At 37.5% G+C, this 14,034-nt stretch overlaps 1 protein-coding gene and 1 pseudogene across 1 annotated transcript in view; one reads left to right on the top strand and one right to left on the bottom strand.

Moving 5' to 3' along the window:
• The window catches only part of LOC141416617 (uncharacterized), a 48,869-nt gene that overhangs the window by 22,810 nt on the left and 12,025 nt on the right, over nucleotides 1–14,034 (bottom strand). The gene's annotated exons all lie outside the window — the stretch shown is intronic.
• Nucleotides 10,070–11,502, top strand: LOC109674125 (protein BTG1 pseudogene; annotated as a pseudogene).

Here is a 14,034-nt window from a genome sequence, read left to right as displayed (position 1 = left end):
TAGGACAGTGTTCCTGACTCCCTGCCTTGCCCCCTCCCCTGCAGGATTCAGGGGACCAAAGAGTGAGTGGCATCAAAAGTGGGATTAATTCACACATTGACAAGATGACTGTGGCCCTTTTTGCCCAACTGCAGAGCCTGTCCGTGCTGTCACCATTTCTTACAGGTAATGCAGCCAGTTGTCCTCTAAGGTTCTACACTCCATGTAAATCACTCAACTGCCAAACTTATGTGTCTTAGAAGACTCTCATTAATGGAAAGTAGGCAACATGGCAGATAGCTTGCTGCCCCATTGTGCATCATGGAACATTTACACTGGCCCTCACTATTGGCACACACAGGTTAGAATCAGCCTCTTTGACTGGCTAATCATTCAGGGCAAGAACACTAAGGCATTTGTGACAGGAAAAGGATGCTTTTCCTGGCCATGAGGATCTATAGGACAGTACTCAGCAACAGCCAATACTCAGGCTTCCTTATTTCTCAAAACTTGTTCTGGCCCCCCAGAGAAGTATGAATCCAGGATAACTATCGATGTCAAAATCACACACCATGGTATAAAAATCAGGCCTATTATAACCAGAGTTAATCCTTCAGAAAGGAGAGAACACCCACCATCATTTACCTGTGACTCTCTTGATTTCAAGTACCATGTTCCTTTCACACTGGAAACTCCCCTACTAAGGGAATACAAGACGTTGAGGTGTATAGATTGATATTATTTAAAGTGCATGTTACAGCTTAGAATGTGATAAATATTCCTTTGAGAATATTAATTGCATCATAAAAATGTTTCTTTTCCAGTGTTGACTAAAAATTTTGTAACAACTGCATCCAGTTGGCTGATGAGCATGTTGAGTTAATTATTACTATTTTTAGAATTTTTCTCTTTGTTCTTTTTAGTGGGACTAGTCTTTGAATTCAGGGCTTCATGTTTGCAAAGCAGGTTCTTACCACTTGAACCACACTTCCATCCCATTTTGCTTTGGTTACTGTTGGAGATGGGGTCTTGTGAATTATGTGCACTTCACTAAAAACACTGAAATATGAAAAGAGGTGAAATCTTGAGAAAAGAAATGTACAGCTTGGTGGTAGGTCAATTGCCTAGCATTAATTTGCATCACCAGCACTGGAAAAAAACTAAACAAAATGATACAAACAAAAGAAATGAACTAATTGAATTCAACTTTTATTTAACCCTATCAGAATATAATTACATTTATTATTTTTATTGGTTTCCACCTAGTATTATCTTCCCTACTTCAAACTAGCAAATCAATAACTGAGATGTCTTCCAACAATGGTTATTTCACTGTCCAATTTAAAAATGATTACAATGCAAAATACAGAAGGAAGATTTTACTGGGTACTGGTGTCTCACCTGTCATACTTGCTACTTGGGAGGCTGAGTCAGGAGGATCATGGTTTGAGCTTACCATGTGCAAAGAGTTCTGGAGAATCAATCTCTAAATAACTAGAGAAAAATAGACTTGAGATGTGTTTCAAGTGGTAGAGCACCTTCTTTGCAAGGGAAGCCCTGAGTTCAAAATCCATACCCCTGCCCCCAAAAAAAGAACAAAGGTCTTTGTCTTTCATATGAATTTACCCTTTATTTTGCACTCTAAATCTATTAGGACTATTATGTCACTAATGCACACCCTATTACACAACAATCCATCCACATAGGTACAGACATTTCATTTTGAGTTGCAGTAGTGATTACTGAGTTTTGATATTAAACTGGAAGCTCATGTCATACCCTAAGGTACCTGACCCCACTAATTACCATGGTAGTTACAGAAAGAATACTGTTTTGTCTCACCAATGGAATTATCCATTCAATGAACAGGTATTATCCTTGAGGCCAGCAGTCATGGACCTGGTTATTGGATCAACATTAAATTTCACATCAATCAATCCTACAACTCTACTGATTGTTCTAATCCTACAGAGTTTCTTGGAAATGCTGTAGCATGAAAAACCTATAGGTTTTAGTCCATACACTTAATAATTCTCTGTTGATATGATGACACTCAGCAACCCATGAAACCCATATTTATCATATAGTATTCTGAAGGCTCTGACCATAAGAAGCCCTGTATGCCTTACTATTGACAACTGATCTAGTAATATTATTCCTCTCTAACACCGTAACTCTCCTATCTTTAGATTTAATAACCAATTTCTTAAAATTATACCAGTGAATGCAAGATATAGTATCAAGACCACTATATACCCACAGCAAAAAAAAGGATTATGATAGGGCACAGTTTTATTTATCATGTGATTTTTTTTTTCCTTTTGAGGGTTATTTTAGTCTTCTACCCCACAAATAGACTAGCACAGTGTAGTCCTCACTCATAGACAAGGAGGATATTGACCACCCACAGACATTGACCCTGTTAATGCATACACCTTCCATTACTTAACCCTTTAGTGTAATATCTCTGGAGTTTCAATTCCTTGAGTTCACTGAAGTTTAACTGAAGGAAATCATAAATGGATAAACCAAGCCCTTACTACAATCTTTCTAGGAGCCTCCTTGATACTTCTCTGTAATTCAGAATACATGGAAATATCTTTCACTACTTTTGACAATATTTTTGGCTTGCCATTATTTCTAGCAATAGGATTCATTGACTGCTTCTCATTATTGATTCAACTTTCTTGATAGTTTTTTTATACAATGGGAAATTTCATTATATGTGTACTCATCACTTTGTGAAGCCACTGCTTGACTGGGGCATTTTCATCATGTAGTCAGCCTCTTCTTACACATGTGTAATCATTGCTGAGGATTCTAGTCTCTTAGTATTCATCAGGACATTTGACATGAAATCAAATCTCTTTAGTAAAATCCAAAAGAGATAATAAGCCTAATGTTAACTTTCTCCAGAAACATTCTGCATTTATTACTTCATATTTTGACTGTCACAATTGAACATTTACACAGAAGATACAAGTCCACATCAAAGGCATTTGACGCTACTAAAGCAACATAACCAAAATTCTTTACAAAATTCTTACATGCTATAGCATTTGAATTGTTTGTTCTAAAAATTGTACTCTGAATGTAGCTAACATGAGTTTCACAAACAATTCCTTTTTTTTTTTCAGTTTTGGGGCAGGGTCTTGTATATATCCTGGGCTGTTTTCAAATACATTCTATTGCCTGGATCAGCCTTAAATTCATGAGTCTCCTTTTTCAATCACCCTAGACCTGAATTAGGAGGCATGTGACACCAGGCCCAGATATTTTCTTTCTCCTTGATTCATCTTAATGTTTTCCTGGTTAACTGTGATAATGTTTATTTCTTTCCTAATTTTTATTTGTTCATGCATTCCTTTAGTAAAGTTTGTTCTTTTCACACTTCTTGTGGTTGTGATAATGCAGAACATTTTATCCAACTACAGAGTGCACATCCTTCAGGATGACATGCCATATTCCCCAAATCAGATCTAAGACTCTTCTCACACCCAAAATACACTAATCTAAAGGAATTGAAATCACATAAGGGATGATTTCAAGTCACACTGCAACAGAACTTGAAATCAATAGCAGAAACATAGTTGGAAATCCTCCAAGGAGTTAATTAAGTGATAAAATTTTAAATGACAGATTATCAAAGGGAAGTGAGAAGACATTTAAGTTTTTCAAAATGCATGGAAATGAATGAGCACATTTCTGATGATGTGGGTGTGGTTCTTGTGTTTTGTATATTTATTTTTAAATATTTTTTATCAATAGAACATGAAGGATGTTACAGTGGGTGTGGTCTTTGTGTGTCTGTTTGTTTTTGTTTTGGTATAGGGTTCTGTCATATGATATATCCTAAACACAAACTTCCATTCCTCCTGCCTCAACCTCCCTCTTGCTATCAACATACATGTCAACATCATTTCTGAGATGTATACAAACAAGTTCTTAAGGAGAAATGTAAAGCAATTAATGCATACAATAGTAAGAAAGAAATCAACACAAAGTTCTAGCTTTTGACTTTAGAAAGCCACACAGACAAGAGCAAGCTGATGTTCAGTGAAGCACAGGTTAATAACCATTATAAGAAATATCAATAAAATTACAAACAAGAAATATAGACATGAAATCAACCAAACAAAAAGCTCTTTATTTGATAAGATAATTGGTACTGTATATAAAATTCTGTAAGTCAAGCTAACAGAGAAAACAAAAAAATTATTAATATAACAATAGAGTTGTCACTCCATTAATCACATGGATATTAAAAGCACAATACAGAAATACTACAATTACACACATATAAAGTTAAGAACCTATCCTGAAGGAAAAATCTATTAAAACTTATACAAAGAAAAACAATACAAATGAATCAGCCTATGTGTAAGAGAAATTGAAATTGAAGTAACTACAAATGCAGGAGGACTAGACCCACATGGTGTCACTGGCTTATTCTCACTGCATTTAGTGCAAATATGATATCTCTAATCTACAATTCTCTTCCAGAAAATAAAAGCAGAGATAACATGAACAGATGTAATGAGGCCCAAACTACCATAATACCATGCTACACAGAGATGTTACAGAAAACAAAACCTTCATGGAAACATATTATAAGTAAAGATGAAAAGTTTTCTGACCGCTGCCAAGGCTGGAGGATCTCAAATTCAAGACCATCATAGGGAGGTACATAGGGAGATCATTTCTCAAAACTCAAGGAAATAAGTAAACAAAACCAAGAAAGAGAAATGAAAACATTACCAATAGGGAAGAGGTTGTAAGTCAAGTGGCAGAGTGGATGTGTCACTGGGTTCCATCCTCAGGACAAAAGAAAAACAATCCTGAACAACTGGTAACAAAGTACATATATCAATGTATATATACATTGACTCAGGACAGGCAAGTAGGAATCCTAGGTACAAAGGACTAATAGAACATTAAAAAAAATTACTTTGATCCATCAGCTCAAGAAGCAACTGAAGAAACCTCCTAAGATCATATCAACAAATGCAAAGAAAACAAATGAGAATAAGTGAAAGGAACTGATATTGAGAAGCAACAAATAAAACTGTCTTTGGTCACTGATGACATCACTGCCTATATAGAAAAAGCCATAAAAACACCTAGAATTACCTATAGATGGTAGCAAGGTTGGAAAACACAAGCTTAAAATATTAGTATCCATCATCTTTTTAGAAATAATAATAAACTAGAATACAACTAAAAACAACACTACTTCTACAGCAGAAAAAGTAATGAAACAATTACTGTAGCATTTAAAACATAAAACAATAAACCAATGAAACCAAGATATTATTCAATGAAATGAATTAGGTCATTCCAAGTTTTGAGAAGCAACAAAATGCATAAACACTATCTATGAAAAGATGTGATGATAAATTAAACACTATCAAAATTTCCTGCTAAATTTCAATTTATTTAAGTATCCACACAGCAAGAAACTTTACCCAATTTTGCAAAAAAAAGTTATGAAACATTGCCAATTGAGGACAAATTCAACAATAACAGACAACAGCATTAAAGAGTAAACTGTAACCCACATTTCATAAGCAGAGAAGTGAGTGAGCCAACAGGATGGACTGCAGCCTTCCATGCCATCATGTGCTCAACAGAATGAGAAAAGAAACCACAACTTTACACATAACATTAATGGTACATAAATGGCAATATTAATGCTTTCAAAACTCCTAAGACTGAAATCCAAATAAAACATTACTTTGAAATTAACAGTGTAACCTTAGGGAGAATGCATAAAAATACATTGGTGAATTCAAAGGATGCTTATACACTTAGTTAAACTGAGTATGAAACACATATTTAATGATTCCCTTGGTGCCGGGCACCTTTGATTTATTTCTCTATTCCAACTTACTTGGGAGGCTGAGATAGGGAGCACTTCAGTACAAGTTCAGCCATAGCAATCAGTTTGTGAGACTCCTTTTACAATTAGCCAGAGTAAAATGGATGAGAGATAACATGCAAGCAGTAGAGCTTGGAGTTCAAACTTCAGTCCCACCAAAAAGAAGAAAAGAATGCTTATAGCAAGATATCATGCTACCCATTGAGGTTCCAACTGAGAAAATTAATAGCTTAAGTAAACTACTGTTTTATAGAAAATAATTCTATGATAGGAAAAGAAAAAGAAAATCAGTGGGGGAAGCAGTCAGTTTCACTCATAGTTTGGGAGGACAAGGTTAAACACATTCCTATGCTTAGAGAACTCTTGTCTCTGCAGATGCACTCTACAGCAGCTCGCTCCCAGCAAGGGAGTGAGAGAAACCTATAACAACCAGGAACTTTTACTCTGGGACCTCCACACTCATTTCTCTACCCATCTATCTAGGATTCAGTTGTGACCATTTTCAAATAGTTATTCAGAGTCATTTAAAAATTCTAACATGTCTCAACTTTTTTTCTAATACCACTTTGATGTATATGTGTAGTGTTTTCGAAAACCAACAAATTCTACCATCACTGCATATCTCAAATTTCAATCTGTCAGAGTCTGTATCTAGTGGAAACACCAGAAGTTCAGAAGTAAAGTCCACAACTCTGGCTCCACTGTACATGCCAATACAAAGCAAGCATTTTCTTTATATAGCCATGATTCCTTGTCTTGAAGTTATCTGGGCTGGTATGATGCATCACACCACTAGCATATATTCAGATATGACATAAAGAGAGCCAAGGATAAATAACCAAAGTTACTCCTATTTGTCAAGATGGTCTACAAATTTTAGTAACTCTGTGCCAGAACCTGGAACAAAGAGGAAGGGCAATGTTTTAAAATATACCACACACTAAAATAAAGTCTTATATTTATAAACCCTTTCTCTGACAGGCAGATCCTGAAGGTATCATATTTTTCTTCTACCCATGCCAGGCTTTCTCAGTTGCCACATTTTACATTCTGACTAGACGAACTGCATGAGTGCAAAGGCAAACAGGTGAAATCTTACCCAAGCAAAGTAACCCTGGTAACACTGGTGATTTTTTAATCACCTCATACCACCATTCTTTCTGTTCCCTTTATATTTAGATGTCCTTTTCACCAAAATGTACAACTAGGAAGCACTTTCTATTTTTCCACATTCAGCATCAAATTCATTAGCTTTCTCAAAGAGCTGAAACAGAACACTTACTAAGCAAAATTTCCTAAAGAAATAATTTCCTTTCTCCAGGCATGAACTGATCACACCAACCCATCCTTTATTGTCACGTGAAAGAATCTCAACTTAGGAGAATGAATCTATGGACCACAAAGAATCTCTTTTTACCACTCTTCTCCCATTTTGATTCTAACACTGATTGCTCCACTCTAGAAAGCACAGAACTACTCTTCTTCACACTTGACACACTCGTAGACCTTCAAGTTGCCTCTTAAATCCCTCTTTCAATGAGGTCAGGTCTTGCCTGCATCTGTATTTAATTTTTGAACATGCTGTCTAGACACAGACTGGGAGCACCAGCATTTATGTCAGACAGGGCAAAAACCTCAAACCCTCAACACCTTCCACAATCTCCCTTTCCCCATGAACCTCAAAGACATGTGCATGGCCTTTCCAATGAGTGGGACAGTGTGAAGAGAGCTGTAAATTCAGGCTTTGTTTCAGGTCTAAGAAACAATGGGCTTGGGCCATGAACCTGGATTTGACACCCTGCTTCCAATCATTTAGTACATTTGGGGCAATCACCTCTGCCCTGAGGATACTGGAGAAAACGGGGACCAACAAGGACTACATCTCCTCCAGGGTAGGAACCCATGGCCTCCCACCCACTGCCTGCTGAAAAGTTGCAGGTCTCAGGTGCAGATTTGCCCTGAGAGGGCTCTCAGCCATTGCCACTTCATGCCAAAATAAAGGACAAGATGCCAGGGTTGGGCCATCTGCCAAGTCCCCACCACACCAAGGCAGAGAAGAAGGAATGTAAAGTGGCACCAACAGGAACTTAAGTCACAGAACCCAAGGCTGAGGAGTGGAGACGCAGGTGTGTACGAGCCTCCACATCCTCCCAGGAGTGGGAATGCTTGTCACAAACTCACCATTAGAGGCTTCTGTGATGACCTGAGTTCTACCCACTGTCCTTGTGCTATGCACAGATCAGTACAGGAGACAAAGTCACAAAGACTTGTTGTCAAGTGATCCACAAAACAGCAGAGCCAAAAAGGCATTTCCTTTGTTAAGCAGTGTTTCCTCCCTGTACCAGTCTCTGATTTTTCATTTCTCACAATTTCCACCCTCCAGCACTTCTCATTGGCTACTGATCTGGGAGTCATCAACTGGGATCTGAATAACAGAGATGATGCTGTGCATGCAGTACCAGGTAAACATAACAGGCTCTGGCCACAGCGCTCAGCTGATAAGGCCTCCTGCCTTGTCCCTTCACTTTCCAACCTGGAGGTTCACTATAGTTAAGCAAAACCCACTTTTCAGAGCACACCCTGCTTTTTCCACTAGGAAATGAGGCCAGGAATATACTGAGAGAATTCCACATTCATTTTCCCAAGGGCACAACCTATGATCTCAAAGAAGGAGTAGTTCCTAGGCCAGGTCAGTTGAGGATTTACTAGACAAGGAGGAAAGACCTGGTGTTGTCCCATGAGGTCCCTGGTCAAAACACACCCAGATTTTTCATGTCCTGTGGAGACCAATCCAGGAAGATCACATGGATGCATCAAGAAACTTTACTATAAGTGAAGGAAGGTATCACAAGGGGCCCTGTAATCTTGCTACAAGGTAGAGGAGCAGGGAACAGGGCAGAGAGAAGCATGCTTTAGGTTTCAAGACATTTTTTCAGGGGCCAGTATTGGGATTTGAACTCAGGGTGTTGTGCATGTTAGCCAGATGCTCTACCATTTGAGCCATTCTGTGAGCCCTTTTTACTTTTTGCTATTTTTGAGTAGGGTCTACATGCTATTTATTTGACTGCACTTTTCCTGATCTCTGCCTTCTGAGTAGCTAGGGTTACATGTGCAAGCCACTGGGACCTGGCAAAGACTTTTGAACCCATGGCAACCTGTTGGAATGGAAAGATTTGAGCAGTATGTGATGACCAATAGCAAATGAGGAGTGATTAGAATGGTCCCCGGCATTAGGGTTATGGCTCAATCTAAAATGTGAAGATTCTCAGCATATTTTCAATGAAAAAGCTTTGGCAGCTATTAAAAATTGTTGGTAGCTGGCATCAGCGATTCAAGTCTCTAATCTTAGATACTCAGGAGACAGAGTCAGAACAATTGAAGCTCAAAGCCATCCTACAGCAAATAGTTTGGGTGACACTTGCTGAAAAAAATCCTTCAAAAAAAAAAAAAAAAGGGTTGGCAGAGTGGTTCAAGTGGAAGATCACAGGCCTAGCAGGGGCAGACCCTGAGTTCAAACCTCAGTGCTGATTGAAAAAAAAAGGCAAAAAACTAAAACACACACCAAAAAACTGCTATTAAGGAAAACTAATACAGTAGTCATATATATTGTGCAAAAATGTACAACAGAGCTGTGCACCAGTGGCACACACATAATCCTAGGTACTCAGGAGGCAGAGAGATCAGAGGACTGCAGTTCACAGATAGCCTGGGGAAACAGCTCAGAAAACCATATCTCAAAAATCCATCACAAGAAATGGATAGTATAGTGGCTCAAGGTGCAGGCCCTGGATCTAAACACCAGTACCAGAAAAAAAAAAGGTACAAGAGACAGTGAAATTAAAAGTAAGCAGAAAAATAAGAAATAAGAACAAGGAAATAATAAAGTAAATCAGGATGTCTTAGATGAAAAAGAATAAAGCTGCTTCGCCCCTCGGAGCTGGAAATGCAACTCTTGGGGTCTTCGGAGGCTACACAGCTGGAGGCGGAGGCGGCTGGGGAGGTCCGAGAGATGTGACCAGGCCGCCATCGCTCATTTCTTTCTCTCTCCTCCCGCCTCCTGTCTTGAAAATAACTTTTTCTTACTCTAAAGAAAGGGGGGGAAAAAAGTAGCCAGTCCGCTCCTCATACCCTCTTTTCCTCACAGCCTTCTGGTCTGTGAGGGAGACCGGCGTGGCCGCTCCGCCGTCGGGGCCGCCCCTGTCTGCCGCCCCCATGCATCCCTTCTACACCCAGGCTGCCACCATGATAGGCGAGATCGGCGCCACCGTGTCCTTCATCTCCAAGTTCCTCCGCACCAAGGGGCTCTCGAGAGAGCGACAGCTGCAGACCTTCAGCCAGAACCTGCAGGAGCTGCTGGCAGAACATTATAAACATCACTGGTTCCCAGAAAAGCCGTGCAAGGGATCAGGTTACCGTTGTATTAGCATCAACCATAAAATGGATCCTCTGGACAGGCAGCCCAATGGATTGGACTGAGCAGTCAGGAGCTGTTCAGACTTCTCCCAAGTGAACTCACTCTCTGGGTTGACCCCTATGAAGTGTCCTACAGAATCGGAGAGGATGGCTCCATCTGTGTGCTGTATGAAGCCTCTCCAGCAGGAGGTAGCCCTCAAAACAGCAGCCACGTGCAAATGGTAGACAGCAGAATCAGCTGTAAGGAGGAACTTCTCTTGGGCAGAACAAGCCCTTCCAAAAACTACAATATGATGACTGTATCGGGTTAAGATATGGTCTATGGATGGATTGTCTTATAGTGTATGGATAAAATTTTGATTTTTGCTTTGGGTGGGCTCTTCTTGGGGATGGATTATGGAATTTAAGCCATGTCACAGCTGTGAAGATCTGGCACAAGATAGAATGGTAAAAAAAAAATTTTATTTTAAGTAACAGTGCCATAGTTTGGACAGTACCGTTCAATGATTGAATAGCCTGTGAGTCCAAGTAAATGATAACTTTATTTGCTAGGGAGTGAAGTCCTAGGGCGGTTTCAGTTTCTCCCAGACATGCTATCTAAATTTTTACATCAGTCCCTTTAAGGAAAATCTGTATTTCAAAGAACTTTCTCTGCAGTAGATCTCACAGAGGAATTTGCACTACTACACTTGAAATTGTTACCAACTTTTGGCAGCTCAGTAGAAAAGCTCAACGTTTTAAACATGGTAGTACTGGAAATTTTACCACAAGACTTTTACCTAGCACTTAAATATGTATAAATGTACGTAAAGACAAACTAGTAAGCATGACCTGGGGAAATGGTCAGACCTTGTATTGTGTTTTTGGCTTTGAAAGTAGCAAGTGACCAGAATCTGCCTTGGTAACAGGCTTTTAAAAAGACCCTTTTAAAGACATTGTCTCAACTGTGGTGTTAGCACCAGCCAGCTCTCTGTACATTTGCTAGCTTGTAGTTTTCTAAGACTGAGTAAACTTCTTATTTTTAGAAAGCAGAGGTCTGGTTTGTAACTTTCCTTGTACTTAATTGGGTAAACGTCTTTTCCACAAACCACCATCTATTTTGTGAACTTTGTTAGTCATCTTTTATTTGGTAAATTATGAACTGGTGTAAAATTGTACAGTTCATATATATTGATTGTGGCAAAGTTGTACAGATTTCTATATTTTGGATGAGAAATGTTTCTTCTCTCTATAATAAACTGTTTCTTATCTTGGCATTTAAAAAAAAAGAAAAAGAATAAAATTGAAGACAGCATAAAATAATGATGTGTAAAGACAAAAAAAGCAAAAGATTACAAATATGCAGTCAGGCTGACAGTCGCTCAACTGGTAGAACACTTGCCTCCTCCTAAGAAAGAAGCACTGAGTTCAAATTGCATAATCACAAAATAATGCAGCCAGAAAAAAAGAGTAAATTAAACTAGAAGACAAATAAAAGTAAAAATAACAAAAGATCTCAAAAACTATGTGCCTCATTTTTTTTATTTGGAAATATTGTAAGAATTGAGAGTGAACTCCCTTTAAGATCAAAAGTATTTTCTTTTCTCAGCTTCAAAGAGTTCAATTTGGGAAGATATTTTGTATACACATATGACAGAATGGTCACAGATCCAGCATCAAGAGATGATTATGTCTACAGTGACATCTAAAGTGCACGTCATTGTGATGTAAGTGAGGCAGACAGGTGGATGAAGGGATGCTTCAAGTGACAGAAAGTGTGAAGTGTCAGGTTGACACAGAGATGCTATGTTTAGTGAATGATCAGTGAGCCCTTGACAGCTGAAAGAAACTAGTGAGGATTTCTGGGACATGAAAGCAGACAGGTGGGAGGCAAAAACTTTCCATACCTTGAAGTCCACTTATAGACTTTGTTCTGAGGGCAGTGGGAAACTCTAAATAGTTTTGCACAAAGAGGCTATATAATATTCCACTGTTGAACATATTAAGATATTAAATAATTGATATTGATGGCAGGCCTAATTTAGAATATTTTCAAACATTATACATACTTGTATATGTGTTTATGAACATCTCTGGGACTATTCTCATTTTAGAGTTGATACAAAGGAATGCTGCTTATGTTCTCTTCTTTCCCCCACCTCTTCTGATGCTACTTTAAAAAAATAGAGATTTTCAAGATTTATGTCAATCAGGGCTACCTAAAATACAGGCATCATTCTATGGACAATAACCTGAATTTGTTCCGTTTTGTCTTAAGTGTCATTTACATTCAATTCTATTACCAAATGTGTCTTTAAAAGATACTTATTGAATAGAAAAATGGTTTAAGGTTGCCTTTCTTTATGGCTCTATATATTAAAAATATAAAGCTAATAAAATATTGGGAAAACAATTTTATTTAAATATAAAATTATTTTTAAAGTTATTTTAGAATACAAGTTACAAAGAAAAAGTCAGCAAGTAGAAAGAATATAGAAATGTATTGGGTATGTTAAAAAGTTAAAGGGAAAAAGAAAGTGGTATTACATGAGAAAGGATTTTATTAAGACAGATTTCTCCTGAAGGAAGAGGGATAAGGACAAACCATCAAAGTTCAGAACATCAATTAAGGTCCTGAGCAGGTCTTAAAAATATGTAATAAGTGAAACTCATAAAAGCTTAAAAGTATGTCATTAAGTTGACTCTAATCTAAGAGTTGCCTGAGAGATTTTCTAGGGTCATGTTAAACTAAAACCTGATTCTCTGTGTCCATAAAATAACAAGACTATCTTAATATTGTTGTTCTGAGTAAGATCTATAACAAAAAAAAAAATGGTTGTAAAGAAAGATTTTATCAAAATAATTACTTGCCTTTTCTGTTGATTTGTCAAACTTTAAATACTTAAAAAACTAAGCCTTACCTAAATCAGAGTTCATTTAAGTATCTGTTCTTGTAAAAGTCTCTTAAATGACCACCTTATATCTGTGTGATAAAACAACTATCACTTTAAGTGATTCTAAAACAATAAGCTACAGATTTATTACTAAAAATATGTAGAGCTATATGTCTAGATTTTATCTAATATTTGTACAAACATTTGCAGGGTTAAAAGCGTCAGTTTAATATATGCACAAATGACCAGCTAAAGCTCTCTCTAATCAAAAAGCATTAAATTTACTTGTACATTAGGAAATAAGACTATTTGGGATTACAGGCACTGCCCCCCTAATTTGTAAGACATCTAAAGTTTTGACTTTTGTCAGTGTTGTACACCTATTATGTAACCTAGTGAAAATTTTTAAATTTTACTCCAAAAGAAAAACAAACCTAAATTAACATGTATATCTAGCATCTATGTAGCATGATGCTAATTATTTCCAACTCCTTCAAAATGTATTTATACTCAAATATATAAGCCTTCTAAAATGCAAAGCTTTAAAAACAAAACTTTACCAAGCAGGTGTGTTATGTGTTCCTAATTGTAACAAGGAGCACTTACTGTTGCAGCCATAATGCTCTAAGTCATAATTATTTTCCTAAAATGCTGTCTTCAATGAAAATAACTATATATTTTGATATCTCCTAAACTATTTTTAAGTATTTTAACCATGGTTATTCCAAGTTTTGGCACTCACAGTCTGGATCCTTCTCTGGAATATTTGCAATCAAACCCCAAAATGACTCTAGTCAGCCTTGTAGGTATTTGCTTTTGTTGGCTTTTTGTATTCTCCTTGTAAAACTTTTAACCCCTGGCTGTTGACATTCTGCAGGATTTTTAAGATGT

Source organism: Castor canadensis, chromosome 14 (genome assembly GCF_047511655.1).
Source record: "Castor canadensis chromosome 14, mCasCan1.hap1v2, whole genome shotgun sequence".
In the NCBI taxonomy this organism is placed as follows: Eukaryota; Metazoa; Chordata; class Mammalia; order Rodentia; family Castoridae; genus Castor; species Castor canadensis.
This window is presented reverse-complemented; position numbering and strand designations above follow the sequence as displayed.